At 32.6% G+C, this 6,043-nt stretch overlaps 1 long non-coding RNA gene across 1 annotated transcript; it reads left to right on the top strand.

The window, feature by feature from the left end:
• Window positions 1-1,424: 1,424 nt before the first annotated feature.
• LOC149390961 (uncharacterized) lies at window positions 1,425-2,287 on the top strand. The gene is made up of 2 exons (XR_016300389.1): window positions 1,425-1,924; window positions 1,996-2,287. It is a non-coding gene; the product is annotated as an uncharacterized LOC149390961 (long non-coding RNA).
• Window positions 2,288-6,043: the final 3,756 nt, after the last annotated feature.

A 6,043-nucleotide genomic window follows, 5' to 3' on the forward strand; every position in this document is an offset into this window, starting at 1 on the left:
ATATAACGGTTGATTATTGTATGTGTGTGTGTGTGTATATATATATATATATATATATATATATATATATATATATATATATATATCCACATGTACATGTGTTTTGTATCCAAATTAATTTTTTTGTTGTTGTAAAGATTTTAATATTTTGTTGTCTTATGTTTAATATATAGTTTTTTCTTGAAAACAAGCTCTGCTTCGGAGATGGTTCGTGGAGGTAGCTTCAATTGGTTAGGCACTGACTTATTGATATAAGTAAAAAAATAAAAAGTAGAAGGTAAATTTTCTATTTTTTTATATGTAGAATGGTCTGTTTTAGATAGAATTGTGTTCTCTAATTAATTTATTTATTTTTATTGTGTTATGCAGATGTGTCATGTTCTCAGTTATTGATGTAATCGAGAACACATATCGGCTTCAATTTAGCTTTGAAGTTCGCTTATTGGTGCAAGAACAGATTAATTTATGTACATTCGACACTGAAGCTGCTCTTGAGTACCTGCACGTCAATGATATAGTCTCGGTATGCGATTACCCATATGTCAACTCAGATTTGAATCACGAAGCTTCAAGATCTAAGGTGAGAGTAAAAAACCTTGTTTCTTCTGCAAATATTCAATCATTACACGAGTTGTTAATTTTGTTTACAAGATAAACTCCCTGACTTTATTTGTAAGCCGTTGGAATTGTTTTTCCTGACTTTTATGTACCGATCGAAGAATATGACGTTATGATGAGAAAAATATTGTAACAACATACTTTATCTTTTAATGTCAAATTGTTGGAAATTGGGAATGGAGAACAACATACTTCTATGCCTCATCCCCAATTTATTGTCAGATGAATTCCTCTTTTTTTAATTTTTTTATTTTATGGAATAATCAATTTATTTTTTAGTCTTAAATTTAATGTTATCGTTTTAGTGTTAAATTTAAGGTAATGTAAATTAATATTATGAGAAAAATATGCAAAGACATAAAAGCTTATCGTCATAATATTATAGCATTTTTTTTAATAAGTAAAAAGTATCGTGGATCAAACGACACAATCACAATAGTGTTGAATAACTAAGCGTATTTAAGTCATATTAGTCTAATCTAATTGGCAAGGCTAGGTCTATGCTCAATAAAATAAAACTGAAAACATATAAAACCACATTTTCAAATCAAAATGAACCACGAGAATGATAGTAGTCGTAGTTATATATATAGGGTTATATAGCTAAATGGCCACATAAATTATATCCAATTTGGATTTGGCCACCATTTGGTTAATTTTGTGTAAATGGCCACTCTACTTTATTAACACGATTAAAAATACCATTTAACCCTTACCTGTTCCCGCCCACAACATTAATGAAATAAAAAAAACATTTAAATAAGAATATTAGATATAACTGTCCCTGATATCACGCATAAATCTCTCTCTCAAAGAAAAACCCAAATTTGAAACCCAGATTCGCTCAAACCGTCTCCCCTCCGCCGCCCTCCGATTCTCAAAGCACCAGCTTCCAACCAGCCTCCGACGGTCCAGCGAGAGGAAGAACGAGAGTCAGTCGCCGGAGGAAGATTCCGGGTTGGCGTTCGCGACGGAGAAGGAAAACTCCGTCGAGAAAGACGCGGTGGAGTTCGAGTCCGAGTCGCGGAGTCTGATCGGAGAGTCGAAGATGGCGGTCCCGGCGCTGGAGGACAAGACGCCGGTCTCTCGGTGAGGCCCAAAACGCCGTCGCTTCGGAGGTGAGAGTCGCCGAGGAGAGTGAAGTTTCGGAGCGAGAAGGAAGGGAATGAGACGGTGACGTTTTGGGCGGAGGAGAATAAGAAGAACACCGCTGGGTTTAGAGAGAGAAAGAGGAGGAGTGAGAAGAGTACGGAGATGACGAAGGCGAGGTCCCAAACCCCATGCCCGTGGATCGCCCCGATCTGGAGTTCGTGTTTATTTTGATTATTTTGATTTTCTTCTAAAGTTGATTATTTTGATTTTCTTCTTTAATTTCAGAATTTTATATTGCATCTTCGTGATTTTGTTGGAATAATCAATAAATTGGGACGTGACTCGGCCTTTCCCCAGCCCCATGCCCGTGGATCGCCCCGATCTGGAGTTCGTGTTGGTTGGTTGGAATCGCTGGTTTGCCCATGGTCGCCCCGATCTGGAGTTCGTGTGGAATCGCTGGTTTCCCCGATCTGGAGTTCGTGTGGAATTGCAGAGAAAGAGATGACACAAGGAAATTGTAAACTGATTATGTAGATGTAAATTAATGTTAATGGACAATAAAAATAAATTTTATTTACAGGTTTTCTGTATTGTAAATAAGCTGCCAATTCAATTAAAGTGAAAATTTCCATTCACACAGACCAAAACACACGTCCAACATAACTAAAATGCAATAATTGCTTTCCAGAAAAAGTTTATTCCGAAAATAAAAACCATTTAATACATTTCAAATTTCAAATTAAAACTGCCTCAATTTAAAAATGAATGCACAATTAATAAGGGCAATTCAGTAACAAAAAAAGAGTTAATTTCCTGCCACGTAGGCTCAATGGCCATTTACAAAAAATTAACCAAACGTTGGCTAAAACACAATTGCCACTGTTTTTAAGGCTTATCTAGCCAATTTTTTGATATATATATATATAATATATATATATATATATATATATATATATAATATTTTTTTTAAAGGGATAGTAGTATTTATTTATTTATTGAGGAAATGGCGGCACAAGTGTCCAAAGTTATTGAGTTTTTACACTTATGTACCCAATTTTTTTTTTTTTTTTTTTCACGGCATAAGTGTTCAAAGTCACTTCTCGGTTACACTGTTGGTGTTTTGGACATTAAATATAAACGGCGAGCCACGTGTCTTCATCCTACAATGTCTGAGTTAATAAATGAGAGTAAATTATAACAAATTGAAAAATAAAACCTTATATTCGCCATTTCCTTCTTCCACCGTACTTTCTCGACCCGCGGTGGTGCTTCCTCGACCCGCGACGCTGCTGCCTCCACCCACGCTGATGTTTCCTCGACCCGCGGTGGTGCTTCCTCGACCCGCGGTGGTGCTTCATCCATGGGTTTAGGGTTTATGAGAATTTAGGGATTTAGGGCTTTTATTTTTTTATTTTATTTTTCATTTCAAAATTAATTTATTTAACCAAATCAGTCACAGCCGTTCATTTATAAGTCCATCTATATTTAACGTCCAAAACACCAACATTGTAACCTAGAAGTGATTTTGGACACTTATGCCGCGAAAAACAAAAAAAGTTTGGATACATTAGTGTAAAAACCCGATAATTTTGGACATTTGTGCCGCAATTTCCTCTTATTTATTCCAAGGGATAGTTGTTGTTGACACAAGCCATTAAGTGATAATGATATATGTATTTTTTATTTTTTTTTTTTTGAAATAAAGAACGTAAGAAAGAAATATGATATGTATGTTTAACAGCGTCGTTACGTGGAGAATAGTGATTGGTGACTTCTCCATAGATTCGAGAGACGGTGGATGGAAAGCTTTGAAACGGTACAGTGACCCCAGGAGCGTGCGTACCACGCGTCACGACGTGCACGCGCGGTGATACAGTCAATATGCCTATTGTGGAAACTGAGTCGATCACCGTCGTTGTATAATTCCATGTGTCGTTTTTCTATTGCATGAGGAAACAAGGTTCTGCGCTCTCTCGTTGTGGAGAGTGGGTCCCAGCCGATTGACTATTTTCCCTTATTTAATTTCATTTGTACGCCAACTTGCTTTGTATATTATACACAGCAATTTCTGATTTTTTTTTTGTTTTTTTTTTTTATCTACAAAGAAATATTTTTGAAAAAAGACAATTGCTGAAAGATTGAAAAAAAAAGAGAGAGATGCATACGTTGCAGACAGTACAAGTTGTACACGTAGATTTTTAATTTTTCCCTTTTGGCGTACAAGGGATAAATTATATACTTTTTGTAGTGACTTTATATTATAATATAAATATTAAATTAGAAAGCAATGTAATTATAAATGTTTTCAACAAAATCATGTATTTGTTAGTGCATTCAATAATATCATTACCTTTAATGTCGAATAAGGGATTGAAGGCTCAGTCTAATGGGGTAAATATATAACCACACCATATATATAGTGTACTTTATGGTGCAATATCTGTTCATTGCATATTCATTTAAATTTTATATGATCTTCTGTGATTTTTATGGCTTATTGCATTTCCATTGTAAGTGTATGATTGAATATGATCACTTTTAAAATCGGGTTACATCTGCGATTTAATCTCTCCATTATTGGTGACAAATACTTTTTTTCCTCTTTCATTCTCGGTAAGATATCTATCACTTTAAATGAGATTTTGCACAACTATATTACTATACAACCCATTTTTTTTTTCTTAATGCCATTTATGTAAAGAGGGCATGAATCTAATAACCTTTAGCACATGTCATCATGCATACTTGGACCCAAACACTTAATGGTGCACACAAATTATTGCAAATCACATTATTAATGCCATGACTAATTAGATCAAGTTGTTGATCTCTTTGTGTACAAATTTGAATCTTCTTTGGTTTTTTTGTTCCTTAAATGTGATAAAGTGCATGTTTCGATTTGCCTTGCAAGTTGCAAAAAATGCTCTCTGTCAAAATAAAATAAAATAAAAAAGACAGGGAAATTCTATCACTAATGAAAATGAGATGATCAATTAGTTGACACGTCACTTTATTTTTGTGTTTCATCAGTTTGTAGCAACTTCGTATTGAGTTTATAGGATAATAAAAATTATGATTTTGTTAGGTTATGAATAAAGAAAAAGAGTTTTTTTTTTAATTTATATATATATATATATATATATATATATATTTTATGTAGTGCCATATGTAGTGGTTTGGTTTTAGATATACTAATGGAAAAAAGTGACAGCGCTTCACATGGATATAGATATAAAATATACATATACATATCCGATAAAAAAAAATATATACATATACATATATCACTTTAAATAGTTTATGAGTATAGCTCTTCTTGTAATTTTTTTAGACCTAGGTTTTCAATCAGATAACGAATAACGCTAGAAAATATATAGATAAAATACTTTTTAACAATTAAACATGAGAGATTCAAGACTAGAACAAATTAAAGCACATCGTAGGACTAATCCACCGATGATTGTTGCCCGAAATTGACGACTAATATCATACTACATTTTTCGTATTTTTATTTTCTTTAAAAATAAAAATTAAAGCTCTTCTTGTAATTTTTTTAGGCCCAGGTTTTCAATCATATAAAGAATAACGCTAGAAAATATATAGATAAAATACCTTTTAACAATTAAACATGAGAGATTCAAGACTAGAAACAAATTAAAGAACATCATAGGACTAATCCATCGATGATTGTTGCCTGAAATTGACGACTAATATCGTACTACATTTTTTCGTATTTTTATTTTCTTTAAAAACTTAAAAATGCCATCTTTTTTTTCTTTTTATGTCATCTTCTGCATTGAGATATATTGTAAGATGTCGTGAGATTTTTTTTTATTGCTTGAGTTTTTTTTCTAATTTTTTTTTTAAATAATGATTGTGATAATAGTTTGGTTCAAAAAGCTAATTTTAGCATATTATTGAGTCTATCCCATGAAATTTTCCTATGACAAGTTTTAATTACCACGTGGATTTGCATCTCTAGTGTTATTCTGCACCTACTAATGACGTCCACAAAGAGTGAAACAAAAGAAAATGCTACATTAAATATTTTAATCCCTAATTTTGATAGTCTCTGCAAAAAATGTATACGCACATTTTACATGCCATTCACACCCTAGATTACTGACGTGGTCAGATATCTTCTTAGGAAAGTGTAAATTTAAATAAACTCGCATATGTTTATAACTGTATAGTAACTATTTAAGGATTAAGGAGGCATCATAAAATAAATAAAAAATGATTTAGTGTGTAGAAATTTATGGACACATGTATCTGAAAATAATTATGAATTAATATAAATTAAAAGTAGAAATCAGAAAATTTCAGAAGGGGT

The sequence above is a fragment of the Urtica dioica genome, chromosome 7 (assembly GCF_054948205.1).
Source record: "Urtica dioica subsp. dioica isolate 48M chromosome 7, U.dioica_male_clone48M_v1_H2, whole genome shotgun sequence".
NCBI lineage: Eukaryota > Viridiplantae > Streptophyta > Magnoliopsida > Rosales > Urticaceae > Urtica > Urtica dioica.